General features: G+C 45.4%; 8 non-coding genes across 8 annotated transcripts; all 8 read left to right on the top strand.

Moving 5' to 3' along the window:
- The first annotated feature begins 3868 nt into the window (after positions 1–3868).
- TRNAN-GUU (transfer RNA asparagine (anticodon GUU)) lies at positions 3869–3942 on the top strand. The gene has a single exon. It is a non-coding gene; the product is annotated as a tRNA-Asn (tRNA).
- A 313-nt stretch (positions 3943–4255) lies between these two features.
- TRNAW-CCA (transfer RNA tryptophan (anticodon CCA)) lies at positions 4256–4327 on the top strand. The gene has a single exon. It is a non-coding gene; the product is annotated as a tRNA-Trp (tRNA).
- A 1791-nt stretch (positions 4328–6118) lies between these two features.
- Positions 6119–6192, top strand: TRNAN-GUU (transfer RNA asparagine (anticodon GUU)). The gene has a single exon. It is a non-coding gene; the product is annotated as a tRNA-Asn (tRNA).
- A 313-nt stretch (positions 6193–6505) lies between these two features.
- Positions 6506–6577, top strand: TRNAW-CCA (transfer RNA tryptophan (anticodon CCA)). Its single transcript has one exon. It is a non-coding gene; the product is annotated as a tRNA-Trp (tRNA).
- Positions 6578–8368: 1791 nt separating this feature from the next.
- TRNAN-GUU (transfer RNA asparagine (anticodon GUU)) lies at positions 8369–8442 on the top strand. Its single transcript has one exon. It is a non-coding gene; the product is annotated as a tRNA-Asn (tRNA).
- Positions 8443–8755: 313 nt separating this feature from the next.
- Positions 8756–8827, top strand: TRNAW-CCA (transfer RNA tryptophan (anticodon CCA)). The gene has a single exon. It is a non-coding gene; the product is annotated as a tRNA-Trp (tRNA).
- Positions 8828–10617: 1790 nt separating this feature from the next.
- Positions 10618–10691, top strand: TRNAN-GUU (transfer RNA asparagine (anticodon GUU)). Its single transcript has one exon. It is a non-coding gene; the product is annotated as a tRNA-Asn (tRNA).
- A 308-nt stretch (positions 10692–10999) lies between these two features.
- TRNAW-CCA (transfer RNA tryptophan (anticodon CCA)) lies at positions 11000–11071 on the top strand. The gene has a single exon. It is a non-coding gene; the product is annotated as a tRNA-Trp (tRNA).
- Positions 11072–16782: the final 5711 nt, after the last annotated feature.

The raw sequence follows: 16782 nt of genomic DNA, 5'->3' as shown, positions 1-16782 counted from the left end.
TTCAGCAGAGCAGCAATGTTCTTCTCCTCAATAATACATCCGGGACTGCAGGCATACGCAAACGCAAAATGGCTCCAAATAACCAGATGGGAACTAATGATGACCATCAATTCAACAGTAAATGGGTTCAACGCAATTAAAGAGGAGCTGCGAGCTGTAAGGATGGTAGCACTCCAGAACAGATATGTATTGGACCTTCTCACAGCAATGGAAGGAGGAGTTTGTACAAAGATAGGACAATCTTGCTGCACGTTCATACCTGCCAACGATGCTGACAATGGTACACTGACAGAAGCAGTATCACAATTGGCCCAGATGCACTCCAAAATGATGGATGAAAGTAACGGTGTAGACAAGGATAAGAGCTGGTTTTCACTATTATGGTCATGGATGCCATCCTGGCTGTCAGATGGACTGAAAATAATAGTGGGGTGTACTATTTTGGCTGGAGCTACTCTGATCATAATTAGATTTTGGAAGGCCCGGAAGGCACGCACGACTGACGAGTTGCTGGAAATGGTGGGAATGCACCCCTTAATGCCAGCAGATGACGGCCAGCATACAGGGGTGATAATACAAGAGAGGGAGAAGTTGCGCACCCAAATCATCACCAACCATCTAGACCCACCATCAGTGAAGATCGAGAACCCAAGGAACCCCAGGAGCTACATAGGAAGATGGGTATACTGTACTCCTGGAGGAACATGTGAATATATGTATTGGTCATTTGAAGATCATGTAAACCATTATGGACATCTCGGAGGGATAACTAAGATATGGAGGGTAAGAGGAGATAACGAGAAGGATATGTTTGTGGTCGACAAGTCGACCAGAGGGGGGACTGAAGTGGGAGAATGGAAGACCAGGCTCCCGTCCTTCACCTCTCGCGCTTGGCCTAGAGGGTCACGGCCCAGACACCCGCCGCGAGAAGAGTTTGTCCATTTACCAGACGACCAGGTACCCTGGTACAGGAACATACGGATGTGTCCATCTGCCTGCCCAACAGCCCGCACTGGCCATGCCGACACCTGCGGTTCGGATCAGCTAGACTAAAATCCACACGTCGTTAGAGATGCCATGACGACCTAGACAACGGGAAGCACTTCTGTACAAATATACACACTGAACATTTCCACACCAATCTACACGAAGAACATACTCAGTGCTCTGACGTAGGCGACAGGCATATTCACGGACGTGCATCTTTATTATTTTTACATAGGCTTTCAGAATGCAGAAACGCAAGACGCATCATGAACTCATCTATAACGCTTGCTCACGCTTCTCTTGAAACCCATTACCACAATAGAGGTATAATGGAAACACGATACTGGTCATGGAAATATATGCTATTATAACCTAAAAGCACCTATGCACCAAACGGACTAATTATGCACCAGGCCCGAGTAGGCCTCAACCAAGAGCTCCCGTGGACATTAACAAAGCAAGAGTCAGGTTGCTGATCCTGCAGAAAGAACCCGGTGGAGCAACCAGCCAAGGTCGCAATGTTGCAAACTCACATTCCAAGAACAAATCATCAAAGGCACGATGTTGCAACCTCGCACTCCGCGCCCCAACGATAAAGTCACGCCGGCAAATTAAACCAAACGCGCAGTAGAAAAAACAATATTAATTGTGCAGAATTCTGCCTCTTTCACGGTCCCTCCCCACGTGACCAAGCCGAACTTGACGAGATGCCAAAACCCAGGAGAAAAAAGGCGTCTGGGTCCCTCGCTACGAGACACAGGCCGATACACTTGAAAGGCTCAATGGACATCTGCTATAGTGGGAGCGGTCAGCCTTCCACCTATGAATAAATCCTCACATTGTCTGCACGTACCCATATTGAAACATTGTTGCAATCACAGGTACACCGAGAGCTGGGAACAACGGTGGTCCCAGGCTGGGAAGCTCACGAGTGCACCAATCAGAACATGGGGCTCTTATCTCAGACGTCAGTAATATTAGCCAATCCTCAGGAGTCTTCATGTAACAATTCTTATGTATCTAATTGTAGGGACAACCCAGATATACCACCTGATTACACCTTGTCCACTAATATCATTCTCTATATGTGTACTACACTAACCCTACCACTCGAGCAACCAATTAAGAGTGGCGATAGGTTTTTTGTTAACTTTCTGAAGTGACGCAAGTAGCGCGTCATAATACAGTAAAAAGGGCCTGCGAGCCCCACGATTGGGTGTGTGTCAGGACGAACGCGTACGCTCCTTGACCCATCCCTGCCGTTTTGTATAAATAAACAGCAGAGTCACCTTGCTCCTTGTGTGTGTCTCATACTCTATCTCATCTGGGATATACGGGAGGAGTTGGGGCCTCCCTGCCCGGAGGTCTGCGGACGGCCCGGCCGACCCCGGCAGAATTTCCCCCCGACAGCTGTCAATATTTTCGTGTAATCGCTGAATGCTGCACTGTCCTGGGAACTCTAGGTGTGACTAAAGGATATATGCTGGGGCCCCGAAAGGGGATCGGCAGGCTAGTGGCAATGCCCATCACTTTGCAGTTTGGGTTTGTGAGTTCAGGTACCGGTCTGGTGTCAGAAAACTGTAAGCGCCCTCCCAATCAACTGTCGTCCTGGATTGTGAGGATTTCCCCTTATACTGGTCTCAGTAGACACATTTCCATTTTACTTTTTCACTCTCGCATTGCCTATTTCTCTCTCTCTCATAGATACATTATAGACAAGAGAGACATTGTCAGCGAGAGGGTTGCACAGCACCTTCCCCCATTTCCCTAAGTGCATTGCAAGGGGCTCTGGGAGGCGTGCACATTTGTCTGAAACACAAAGATCCACTGGCAATAAAAAGCGTAGGACCCCAGTTCGCATTTCTTAGAATTTGAGGAGGCACACAGAGTTGTCTCGGGCGTGACTGTACCTTTCATAGGAGATGTGCTAATCCCCAAACCCTCTTCCTTTGTCCCAGTAATCTGTCTTAGTGCCTCTAGCAAGTTGTTTTCTGAAACAAAGCTTACCTGAACATCCTGTAAAATTGGTAACTTTTCAGTAGCAGTACAGTGCAGTATATAGCATTCCTGTTGCGCACAGCATCTAGATCCAAAAATTGCTTACTCTACCCCAGAAATTAGAATTCACCCAGTCAAACAGAGGGATCTATAAAGAGCATGGCAAGTAGTTAACATAAGCTACTTCCCCCAAGTTCTCTTGGTGCACTCTGCTGCCCTCTTTTAACAGAAGAATGCAACTGCAGGTCTTGCTTCTCAGAAAGGTACCTACGTATAGAAACCTTGGTGCACTCTTGCCAAATCTGCTGGAATGTGTCTTCTATTGTGCCCAAGGTGGTTGTGTATTTGGGGACTCAGGGAAGCAAAGGAGCAGTCTAATGCACTGCAGTGCTAAGAGAGGCATGCCTTTTTCAGAAAAAAGTTCAGGTTTTCTGCAAATCAGAAAAAAATAGCAATGCAATCAGGCCAAAGGCAGAACACACATGCCAGTGAGTCTCTGTGGCGCAATTGGTTAGCGTGTTCGGCTGTTAACCGAAAAGACGCTGCTGTTTTTGGCACAAAGACACAGAGTGTTCCACTCAGTAAACCTGAGTCATTTCTCCCGTGTTCTCTGGGTTCAGCCTACTGTCCCCTTTTAACACAAGTGCACAACTGTGGCTTTCTCCTCATAGCAAGTTATGCCTACACAGAGGACATTTGGTGCACTGTTGATGGGCTCTGTCCTCTACTAAATCCCCTGTGTTTGTGGATTACGGGGGGTAGGGAAGTGCTTGATACCCTGATTTGCTGTGGGAAATAGAGCTATTTTAGAAATATTTTCAGGTTGCCTGGGAAGCATAAGCAAACAGCACACCAATCAGGCCCCAGTGTAAGCACTGCATGAGTCTCTGTGGCGCAATCGGTTAGCGCGTTCGGCTGTTAACCGAAAGGTTGGTGGTTCAAGCCCACCCAGGGACGATGCATTTTGGCTCAAAAATTCAGCATGACCAACAATGAACTTCTGTTTACCTCTCGCAGGTCTCGTCTACTGACGTCCAAAAAATCCAATAAACTGCAAGCAATTCTTCTCGCTTGCTTTAGTTTTTCAAAACTTGCCATTCAATTCATAAACATCAAGACTTCATGGGAAGGGTTTGGCTGCAGCGTGTACTGATGCACAGAAGGAAGCTATCCTAGCAAGTCTACTTAAAGAAGCAATGAGGCTCTGCAGGTCCATGTACGTCTCCTACCTTTATTCTGTCATCAGACACACCAGGTGGATTGCCACAAGGACCTCGTGGCGCAATGGTAGCGCGTCTGACTCCAGATCAGAAGGTTGCGTGTTCAAATCACGTCGGGGTCATATTTGCTTTTTCCCACTCTGAAATACAAAATTGCTCTTCAGTAATTCGTTATTTCAACCTGACTGCATCTTTGTGCTCTGGGCCTAGTTGTTCTGGCGTTTCGAATGTAAGCTTTGCAGCAGGGAAGTATCATATTGACAGACACCCATGAATGACATGGTCAACCTTTAAAGCAGGCCAATCTCTATGTTTTACTGGATGCAGCAGAAGTATTTCCTCTTTACCATCTCTTCAAGTGGGCCTGACTGATGTGCTGTTTTGTGCACGCTACGTGGGCTTTGTAAAGCATACCTCTGCCATTTGCATGGCCTCCTAGCGCTGTCAATATTTTCGTGTAATCGCTGAATGCTGCACTGTCCTGGGAACTCTAGGTGTGACTAAAGGATATATACTGGGGCCCCGAAAGGGGGTCGGCAGTCTAGTGGCAATGCCCATCACTTTGCAGTTTGGGTTTGTGAGTTCAGGTACCGGTCTGGTGTCGGAAACCTGTAAGCGCCCTCCCAATCAACTGTCGGTCCTGGATTGTGAGGATTTCCCCTTATACTGGTCTCAGTAGACACATTTCCATTTTACTTTTTCACTCTCGCATTGCCTATTTCTCTCTCTCTCATAGATACATTATAGACAAGAGAGACATTGTCAGCGAGAGGGCTTCACAGCACCTTCCCCCATTTCCCTAAGTGCATTGCAAGGGGCTCTGGGAGGCGTGCACATTTGTCTGAAACACAAAGATCCACTGGCAATAAAAAGGGTAGGTCCCTAGTTTGCATTTCTTAGAATTTGAGGTGACACTCAGAGTTGTCTCGGGCGTGACTGTACCTTTCATAGGAGATGTGCTAATCCCCAAACCCTCTTCCTTTGTCCCAGTAATCTGTCTTAGTGTCTCTAGCAAGTTGTTTTCTGAAACAAAGCTTACCTGAACATCCTGTAAAATTGGTAACTTTTCAGTAGCAGTACAGTGCAGTATATAGCATTCCTGTTGCGCACAGCATCTAGATCCAAAAATTGCTTACTCTACCCAAGAAATTAGAATTCACCCAGTCAAACAGAGGGATCTATAAAGAGCATGGCAAGTAGTTAACATAAGCTACTTCCCCCAAGTTCTCTTGGTGCACTCTGCTGCCCTCTTTTAACAGAAGAATGCAACTGCAGGTCTTGCTTCTCAGCAAGGTACCTACATATAGAATCCTTGGTGCACTCTTGCTAAATCTGCTGGAATGTATCTTCTATTGTGCCCAAGGTGGTTGTGTATTTGGGGACTCAGGGAAGCAAGGGAGCAGTCTAATGCACTGCAGTGCTAAGAGAGGCATGCCTTTTTCAGAAACAAGTTCAGGTTTTCTGCAAATCAGAAAAAAATAGCAATGCAATCAGGCCAAAGGCAGAACACACATGCCAGTGAGTCTCTGTGGCGCAATTGGTTAGCGTGTTCGGCTGTTAACCGAAAAGACGCTGCTGTTTTTGGCACAAAGACACAGAGTGTTCCACTCAGTAAACCTGAGTCATTTCTCCCGTGTTCTCTGGGTTCAGCCTACTGTCCCCTTTTAACACAAGTGCACAACTGTGGCTTTCTCCTCATAGCAAGTTATGCCTACACAGAGGACATTTGGTGCACTGTTGATGGGCTCTGTCCTCTACTAAATCCCCTGTGTTTGTGGATTACGGGGGGTAGGGAAGTGCTTGATACCCTGATTTGCTGTGGGAAATAGAGCTATTTTAGAAATATTTTCAGGTTGCCTGGGAAGCATAAGCAAACAGCACACCAATCAGGCCCCAGTGTAAGTACTGCATGAGTCTCTGTGGCGCAATCGGTTAGCGGGTTCGGCTGTTAACCGAAAGGTTGGTGGTTCAAGCCCACCCAGGGACGATGCATTTTGGCTCAAAAATTCAGCATGACCAACAATGAACTTCTGTTTACCTCTCGCAGGTCTCGTCTACTGACGTCCAAAAAATCCAATAAACTGCAAGCAATTCTTCTCGCTTGCTTTAGTTTTTCAAAACTTGCCATTCAATTCATAAACATCAAGACTTCATGGGAAGGGTTTGGCTGCAGCGTGTACTGATGCACAGAAGGAAGCTATCCTAGCAAGTCTACTTAAAGAAGCAATGAGGCTCTGCAGGTCCATGTACGTCTCCTACCTTTATTCTGTCATCAGACACACCAGGTGGATTGCCACAAGGACCTCGTGGCGCAATGGTAGCGCGTCTGACTCCAGATCAGAAGTTTGCGTGTTCAAATCACGTCGGGGTCATATTTGCTTTTTCCCACTCTGAAATACAAAATTGCTCTTCAGTAATTCGTTATTTCAACCTGACTGCATCTTTGTGCTCTGGGCCTAGTTGTTCTGGCGTTTCGAATGTAAGCTTTGCAGCAGGGAAGTATCATATTGACAGACACCCATGAATGACATGGTCAACCTTTAAAGCAGGCCAATCTCTATGTTTTACTGGATGCAGCAGAAGTATTTCCTCTTTACCATCTCTTCAAGTGGGCCTGACTGATGTGCTGTTTTGTGCACGCTACGTGGGCTTTGTAAAGCATACCTCTGCCATTTGCATGGCCTCCTAGCGCTGTCAATATTTTCGTGTAATCGCTGAATGCTGCACTGTCCTGGGAACTCTAGGTGTGACTAAAGGATATATACTGGGGCCCCGAAAGGGGGTCGGCAGTCTAGTGGCAATGCCCATCACTTTGCAGTTTGGGTTTGTGAGTTCAGGTACCGGTCTGGTGTCGGAAACCTGTAAGCGCCCTCCCAATCAACTGTCGGTCCTGGATTGTGAGGATTTCCCCTTATACTGGTCTCAGTAGACACATTTCCATTTTACTTTTTCACTCTCGCATTGCCTATTTCTCTCTCTCTCATAGATACATTATAGACAAGAGAGACATTGTCAGCGAGAGGGCTTCACAGCACCTTCCCCCATTTCCCTAAGTGCATTGCAAGGGGCTCTGGGAGGCGTGCACATTTGTCTGAAACACAAAGATCCACTGGCAATAAAAAGGGTAGGTCCCTAGTTTGCATTTCTTAGAATTTGAGGTGACACTCAGAGTTGTCTCGGGCGTGACTGTACCTTTCATAGGAGATGTGCTAATCCCCAAACCCTCTTCCTTTGTCCCAGTAATCTGTCTTAGTGTCTCTAGCAAGTTGTTTTCTGAAACAAAGCTTACCTGAACATCCTGTAAAATTGGTAACTTTTCAGTAGCAGTACAGTGCAGTATATAGCATTCCTGTTGCGCACAGCATCTAGATCCAAAAATTGCTTACTCTACCCCAGAAATTAGAATTCACCCAGTCAAACAGAGGGATCTATAAAGAGCATGGCAAGTAGTTAACATAAGCTACTTCCCCCAAGTTCTCTTGGTGCACTCTGCTGCCCTCTTTTAACAGAAGAATGCAACTGCAGGTCTTGCTTCTCAGCAAGGTACCTACATATAGAATCCTTGGTGCACTCTTGCTAAATCTGCTGGAATGTATATTCTATTGTGCCCAAGGTGGTTGTGTATTTGGGGACTCAGGGAAGCAAGGGAGCAGTCTAATGCACTGCAGTGCTAAGAGAGGCATGCCTTTTTCAGAAACAAGTTCAGGTTTTCTGCCAATCAGAAAAAAATAGCAATGCAATCAGGCCAAAGGCAGAACACACATGCCAGTGAGTCTCTGTGGCGCAATTGGTTAGCGTGTTCGGCTGTTAACCGAAAAGACGCTGCTGTTTTTGGCACAAAGACACAGAGTGTTCCACTCAGTAAACCTGAGTCATTTCTCCCGTGTTCTCTGGGTTCAGCCTACTGTCCCCTTTTAACACAAGTGCGCAACTGTGGCTTTCTCCTCATAGCAAGTTATGCCTATACAGAGGACATTTGGTGCACTGTTAATGGGCTCTGTCCTCTACTAAATCCCCTGTGTTTGTGGATTAGGGGAGGTAGGGAAGTGCTTGATACCCTGATTTGCTGTGGGAAAAAGAGCTATTTTAGAAATATTTTCAGGTTGCCTGGGAAGCATAAGCAAACAGCACACCAATCAGGCCCCTGTGTAATAACTGCATGAGTCTCTGTGGCGCAATCGGTTAGCGCGTTCGGCTGTTAACCGAAAGGTTGGTGGTTCAAGCCCACCCAGGGACGATGCATTTTGGCTCAAAAATTCAGCGTGACCAACTATGAACTTCTGTTTACCTCTCGCAGGTCTCGTCTGCTGACATCCAAAAAATCCAATAAACTGCAAGCAATTCTTCTCGCTTGCTTTAGTTTTTCAAAACTTGCCATTCAATTCATAAACATCAAGACTTCATGGGAAGGGTTTGGCTGCAGCGTGTACTGATGCACAGAAGGAAGCTATCCTAGCCAGTCTACTTAAAGAAGCAATGAGGCTCTGCAGGTGCATGTACGTCTCCTACCTTTATTCTGTCATCAGACAACCCAGGTGGATTGCCACAAGGACGTCGTGGCGCAATGGTAGCGCGTCTGACTCCAGATCAGAAGGTTTCGTGTTCAAATCACGTCGGGGTCATATTTGCTTTTCCCACTCTGAAATATAAAATTGCTCTTCAGTATCTCGTTATTTCAACCTGACTGCATCTTTGTGCTCTGGGCCTAGTTGTTCTGGCGTTTCGAATGTAAACTTTGCAGCAGGGAAGTATCATATTGACAGACACCCATGAAGGACATGGTCAACCTTTAAAGCAGGCCAATCTCTATGTTTTACTGGATGCAGCAGAAGTATTTCCTCTTTACCATCTCTTCAAGTGGGCCTGACTGATGTGCTGTTTTGTGCACGCTACGTGGGCTTTGTAAAGCATACCTCTGCCATTTGCATGGCCTCCTAGCGCTGTCAATATTTTCGTGTAATCGCTGAATGCTGCACTGTCCTGGGAACTCTAGGTGTGACTAAACGATATATGCTGGGGCCCCGAAAGGGGGTCGGCAGTCTAGTGGCAATGCCCATCACTTTGCAGTTTGGGTTTGTGAGTTCAGGTACCGGTCTGGTGTCAGAAAACTGTAAGCGCCCTCCCAATCAACTGTTGGTCCTGGATTGTGAGGATTTCCCCTTATACTGGTCTCAGTAGACACATTTCCATTTTACTTTTTCACTCTCGCATTGCCTATTTCTCTCTCTCTCATAGATACATTATAGACAAGAGAGACATTGTCAGCGAGAGGGCTTCACAGCACCTTCCCCCCTTTCCCTAAGTGCATTGCAAGGGGCTCTGGGAGGCGTGCACATTAGTCTGAAACACAAAGATCCACTGGCAATAAAAAGCGTAGGACCCCAATTCGCATTTCTTAGAATTTGAGGAGGCACTCAGAGTTGTCTCGGGCGTGACTGTACCTTTCATAGGAGATGTGCTAATCCCCAAACCCTCTTCCTTTGTCCCAGTAATCTGTCCTAGGGCCTCTAGCAAGTTGTTTTCTGAAACAAAGCTTACCTGAACATCCTGTAAAATTGGTAACTTTTCAGTAGCAGTACAGTGCAGTATATAGCATTCCTGTTGCGCACAGCATCTAGATCCAAAAATTGCTTACTCTACCCCAGAAATTAGAATTCACTCAGTCAAACAGAGGGATCTATAAAGAGCATGGCAAGTAGTTAACATAAGCTACTTCCCCCAAGTTCTCTTGGTGCACTCTGCTGCCCTCTTTTAACAGAAGAATGCAACTGCAGGTCTTGCTTCTCAGCAAGGTACCTACATATAGAAACCTTGGTGCACTCTTGCTAAATCTGCTGGAATGTGTCTTCTATTGTGCCCAAGGTGGTTGTGTATTTGGGGACTCAGGGAAGCAAGGGAGCAGTCTAATGCAGTGCAGTGCTAAGAGAGGCATGCCTTTTTCAGAAAAAAGTTCAGGTTTTCTGCCAATCAGAAAAAAATAGCAATGCAATCAGGCCAAAGGCAGAGCACACATGCCAGTGAGTCTCTGTGGCGCAATTGGTTAGCGCGTTCGGCTTTTAACCGAAAAGACGCTGCTGTTTTTGGCACAAAGACACAGAGTGTTCCACTCAGTAAACCTGAGTCATTTCTCCCGTGTTCTCTGGGTTCAGCCTACTGTCCCCTTTTAACACAAGTGCGCAACTGTGGCTTTCTCCTCATAGCAAGTTATGCCTACACAGAGGACATTTGGTGCACTGTTGATGGGCTCTGTCCTCTACTAAATCCCCTGTGTTTGTGGATTAGGGGAGGTAGGGAAGTGCTTGATACCCTGATTTGCTGTGGGAAATAGAGCTATTTTAGAAATATTTTCAGGTTGCCTGGGAAGCATAAGCAAACAGCACACCAATCAGGCCCCAGTGTAAGCACTGCGTGAGTCTCTGTGGCGCAATCGGTTAGCGCGTTCGGCTGTTAACCGAAAGATTGGTGGATCAAGCCCACCCAGGGACGATGCATTTTGGCTCAAAAATTCAGCATGACCAACTATGAACTTCTGTTTACCTCTCGCAGGTCTCGTCTGCTGACGTCCAAAAAATCCAATAAACTGCAAGCAATTCTTCTCGCTTGCTTTAGTTTTTCAAAACTTGCCATTCAATTCATAAACATCAAGACTTCATGGGAAGGGTTTGGCTGCAGCGTGTACTGATGCACAGAAGGAAGTTATCCTAGCCAGTCTACTTAAAGAAGCAATGAGGCTCTGCAGGTGCATGTACCTACCTTTATTCTGTCATCAGACACACAAGATGGATTGCCACAAGGACCTCGTGGCGCAATGGTAGCGCGTCTGACTCCAGATCAGAATGTTGCGTGTTCAAATCACGTCGGGGTCATATTTGCTTTTCCCACTCTGAAATACAAAATTGCTCTTCAGTATCTCGTTATTTCAACCTGACTGCATCTTTGTGCTCTGGGCCTAGTTGTTCTGGCGTTTCGAATGTAAGCTTTGCAGCAGGGAAGTATCATATTGACAGACACCCATGAAGGACATGGTCAACCTTTAAAGCAGGCCAATCTCTATGTTTTACTGGATGCAGCAGAAGTATTTCCTCTTTACCATCTCTTCAAGTGGGCCTGACTGATGTGCTGTTTTGTGCACGCTACGTGGGCTTTGTAAAGCATACCTCTGCCATTTGCATGGCCTCCTAGCGCTGTCAATATTTTCGTGTAATCGCTGAATGCTGCACTGTCCTGGGAACTCTAGGTGTGACTAAAGGATATATGCTGGGGCCCCGAAAGGGGGTCGGCAGTCTAGTGGCAATGCCCATCACTTTGCAGTTTGGGTTTGTGAGTTCAGGGACCGGTCTGGTGTCGGAAACTTGTAAGCGCCCTCCCAATCAACTGTCGGTCCTGGATTGTGAGGATTTCCCCTTATACTGGTCTCAGTAGACACATTTCCATTTTACTTTTTCACTCTCGCATTGCCTATTTCTCTCTCTCTCATAGATACATTATAGACAAGAGAGACATTGTCAGCGAGAGGGCTTCACAGCACCTTCCCCCATTTCCCTAAGTGCATTGCAAGGGGCTCTGGGAGGCGTGCACATTTGTCTGAAACACAAAGATCCACTGGCAATAAAAAGTGTAGGTCCATAGTTTGCATTTCTTAGAATTTGAGGTGACACTCAGAGTTGTCTCGGGCGTGACTGTACCTTTCATAGTGCTAATCCCCAAACCTTCTTCCTTTGTCCCAGTAATCTGTCTTAGTGCCTCTAGCAAGTTGTTTTCTGAAAAAAAAGCTTACCTGAACATCCTGTAAAATTGGTAACTTTTCAGTAGCAGTACAGTGCAGTATATAGCATTCCTGTTGCGCACAGCATCTAGATCCATAAATTGCTTACTCTACCCCAGAAATTAGAATTCACCCAGTCAAACAGAGGGATCTATAAAGAGCATGGCAAGTAGTTAACATAAGCTACTTCCCCTAAGTTCTCTTGGTGCACTCTGCTGCCCTCTTTTAACAGAAGAATGCAACTGCAGGTCTTGCTTCTCAGCAAGGTACCTACATATAGAATCCTTGGTGCACTCTTGCTAAATCTGCTGGAATGTGTCTTCTATTGTGCCCAAGGTGGTTGTGTATTTAGGGACTCAGGGAAGCAAGGGAGCAGTCTAATGCACTGCAGTGCTAAGAGAGGCATGCCTTTTTCAGAAAAAAGTTCAGGTTTTCTGCCAATCAGAAAAGAATAGCAATGCAATCAGGCCAAAGGCAGAACACACATGCCAGTGAGTCTCTGTGGCGCAATTGGTTAGCGCGTTCGGCTGTTAACCGAAAAGACGCTGCTGTTTTTGGCACAAAGACACAGAGTGTTCCACTCAGTAAACCTGAGTCATTTCTCCCGTGTTCTCTGGGTTCTGTAAGAGGATTCAATTCAACACTACAGCTAAGTCAACGCCTAGTCTATAATACTGAATGAAAACCCTTATTGATATATCTTTATGTCCAGTTCATGCGTTCTGGATGACTACCCCTATATAACACCCCTCTCTTGGAATCCTCCTGACCCCACTGAGCCAAGAAGTAGTTCTGTTTTGCAAGTTAAAAGGTTTATTTGATAATTTAAACAATAGATATAGATATCACGCTTTATAGTAAATTAATAATTGAATATCACACTTAATCTGATATGATAAATATTAACAACGGAGAATCTGGCACCAACACGCTTCTCTATAATCAATAAGGAGTTGACATGAAATGGATAAGGTAGCACACAGGTGAATAGGAACAAAAGAAGAAGGTGGTACAGAATGCTTTATGTAAGCTCAGGTGGATGCAATATTCAATGAATGCAGTACAGAAAATACTCAATATGATTTCAACCAAACAATGTAATCACTTTTCTCTGGCTATTCACTCCCCCCCTCTTTATGCAATGCAAGGAAATGGGAGGAAAGCACACAGTTCTCAGAAATGCAATCAATGTAATTCAGTTCAATCCCCCCCAAGCACGCTTAAAGAAAACAGATAGGAGTTTTGAAAACACAGGCCCAAATGCTTTTATATGTGCTAGCAATGGATGAGAAATATGCTGGAAATGCTTTTAATTCCCTTTCAGAGGTTCAGGGTGAGTGGTATCTAGTTAATATTAGTCCAGGCTCACTCTTGCAATGATTCAGGAATGATTAGCAGGTTAAACGAATTTCTGGCAAATGGAAGGCAAGCAGCAGCAGATTTTTTTACACGTGGAGAAATGTGCAAATCGCGGTAAAATTCGCGAATGCGCCGAGCGCTATTACAGAGGAACTACAAGGACTATCACTATCGTTTTGGGGTCCTAAGAAAGCCTAGGATCTCAGCTTCCAGATGAAAGTTACTGCAAGTCTCTAAGACAAACGGTCGCGGAGATATGAGCGATTTAGTAAAGGTCGTTTTTGGTTTTGCAAATTTTAAACGCAGCACTTTTTCAGTTTTAAAAATGATGGCAGGATAACACAATTGCTAAGCTGCAGTTCTACTTAGATTAAAAATGGATTGAATTATATGATTTTAACTAAGAGATTGGTTCTGCACAGTTTTCTAGGTACTCACACTATATTCTTGAGTGAAATGGACCTCGCCACGGATCTGGTCAGGTTTTAGACTCGCCTCTGGTCTCTGCACTTCACAGTGATCTGGGTCAGCTCTCTCTGGTTCTGAAGATTGAGGGATTTAAAGTCTGGATCTTTCTGCACAGCTTTCTCTGGAGATTGATGGAGGTAAAGTATGGATTTTCCCGGCAGAGCTTCCAGCTGCAAATGGATTTGAAGGTCCCTATCTGTCCTGTCTCTCTGCTTTTATGTGTTTTTAAAATGGGTGTGTGTGAGCATCACTGACCCTACCTCTCTCTCAGCTTCTAATTGGTCAAACTTCCATTTCTCACTTGATTGGGGAAGGAACTGTGAGTCAGAGCGATGTCATTTTATGGCTTGCAGAGAGGACACTCCCCAGTCAAATTGCACACATTCTATATATGATAACAAAAGACATATTTGCACAGGTAAACATTGGTTTAAAATTACATGCACACATCACATATCACAGGAGATATACCCTGTCCAAACTTTGCTCTTCCTGGGGGCTTGCATTCAGAAATGGCAATATTTTGCACTTTTTAACTGGTTTGCAATACCGTACATTACCCCAAATTTACACACATGTGCGCAAGGAGTATGGACATTAGTTGATGAAGTGTCAGATTTTTCACATGCACACATTTTGAGTAATATCCTCTTTTCCGCTAAAACCCCCCTGAACATGCCACCGGTTCGAAAAACCTCTTAAAATGTGGGCAGAAAAATCACAAGAATTATGGTATCATTGATAAAATTTTCACATGTCCGCTCTATGAGTTATTCATCTTTTTAGAGTTATGTTCTGGCCCCAAAGGGGTGTGGTTTTCCTCCAGCACAAGGTTGAATTTCTGGTTTTTCCAGTTCTGCCAAGCCAGCTTGCTCTCACAGGCAGTGCCCCTCCCCTTTGCTTCAGGAGGAAGCTACTTTACGACCTCTGTAATAAACCATCTGCCTGGGTGAAGGGGGTTGCATTGTTCAGAGCTCCTGTGTTCTGTGGGGCTCCCCTTAATTCAATTATCAGGGAGATGGCATATCCTTAGTGTGGCCAGCAAAAGGCAGATAGGCCTGGGAACACAGCTGTGACTCAAGTTTCACTCCTGATGGGGGTAGTTGCCAGGCAGAATTCAGTTCCTTAAGCCAAGTTTCAGATAAAATGTCACTTTTTGTTCCCCAGTTAAGTCAAGACATTTTTTTACATATGCAGCTAGAATGCTGATTCTAAGTTCAAAACTATGACATTTAAACAATTGCAACCTATGTGACACTCAAAGTAGGTCACTCATTTCTCTTAAACCTTGAGATTTTTAATGTCTTTCAGTCCAAATTTACTTAAACTGCTGAAATCCCCAGCTCAGCCAGTCTTGTTATAAACCTTCAAGTCACTTCAGAATATAACTTTACATTGTATCCACCTCTCAGTAAGTCTTTCTTTGGCCTGTTTTGGGTTCATTTATTCAGTTTTGCAAAAAGTAAAATCTGGTGTTGTTTTAAAACGCCGGCTTTTGGATAGTGGTGAGTACTGGTACTGCACCCCTTTTTGGGATTTAAGAAAACGAATTCTCCACAGTTATGGGTTTGCTTTTGGCAATCAGCATTGCCACTCCCAATGGTTTCCGACTACTGTGTGGGTAGTCCCATGGTGGTTTTAGGCAGTTTCTTTCTGTGCCCATAACATCGGCAAAAATGAGTGGCAGCCTATTCTTCATGCATTTCCCTGTGCATTTTCTGGGAAGCTCTGGCCATCATGATGTTTTCATGTCAGTACTGCACAGTTTTGAGGTAGGGCTCGGATGCATGGGTAAATACATCCCAAAAGCCCCCCTTCTTGCGGTGGCCATCTGATCCTTCACTGGTGGGACACGCAAGATCTGGGATGTAGTTCTCATCTTCTTCCGGTAGATGGCACAGTTCAGCATCTTTTCCTCCATCCGGTACTGATCGATCGGTTCTCCTCGCCGGTCCTGATGGGAATATTGGGCGGTACCCCGGGCCCATTGCGTCTCTGCTCGCGGTCTCCGGATCGTCCTCCTTGGCCCGTCTCAAGGTTTTCTTTCTCCTAGGACGACAAAGGAAGAGCGGCAATACCTATTCATAGACATTTTTCCACCACTGTTGAGATAGTGGGGCAGCATATGCATTTCATCATAACAAAACATTACATTCTTATTTTGGAAAAAAAAACGGTATAACTAAGAGACAGTTTCATGCAAATCACAATATTTTAGAGACTAGATGTGGTCTGTTTTATGGTTGGAACTGAATTAGTCTGAGACAATACCCGCTAGGATTCCAGAGGATTCCTCCAGTTGTTGCAGAGTGTGCCTGGGATGGCAACATTTCAACTGGTTTATGTGGACCCACTTGTCTTCCCCCGCTGCCAAAGGACCTTTGGGGATGTGGATTTTGTAGGCCACAGGGGAGATCTTGTCGATGATCTCAAAGGGTCCCTTCCATGTAGGCAAAAATTTGCGCTGCTTGGCCTGGTTCCTTTGGAAGTTGTATAGATAGACCCGGTCTCCCACCTGATATTCCTTCCTGGAAGCTTTCAGGTCATAATGGGTCTTCATGCTATCAGCCGATCTTTCTAGATTCCGCTGAGCGTAAGCAAAAGCATGTTGGAGGTGTTTCCTTAAATTCTCCACATACTCATGAGTAGTGGAGGCATTTATCAGTGTCTGCTCTTGGGTCCTATAGAGCAAATGCTGAGGAAGCACCATCTTGCGTCCAGTCATCAACTCAAATGGTGACATTTTGGTTGCAGATGAAGGGGTAGATCTGATGGCCATTAGGACCAGAGGTAATCGGATATCCCAACTTGGCCCAGAATCTGCCACAAACTTCTTTAATATGCTCACAATTGTCCGGTTATATCTCTCTACGGCCCCAGAAGAAGCTGGCCGATAAGCAATATGCAACTTCCTTTTGACCCCCAGTATCTCCCACATCTTTGTCATTACTTCACTGGTGAAGTGGCTACCTCTGTCTGACTCAA

This window comes from Ambystoma mexicanum, chromosome 11 (assembly GCF_040938575.1).
Source record: "Ambystoma mexicanum isolate Mex_15411 chromosome 11, UKY_AmexF1_1, whole genome shotgun sequence".
NCBI classification, from domain to species: Eukaryota; Metazoa; Chordata; class Amphibia; order Caudata; family Ambystomatidae; genus Ambystoma; species Ambystoma mexicanum.
This window is presented reverse-complemented; position numbering and strand designations above follow the sequence as displayed.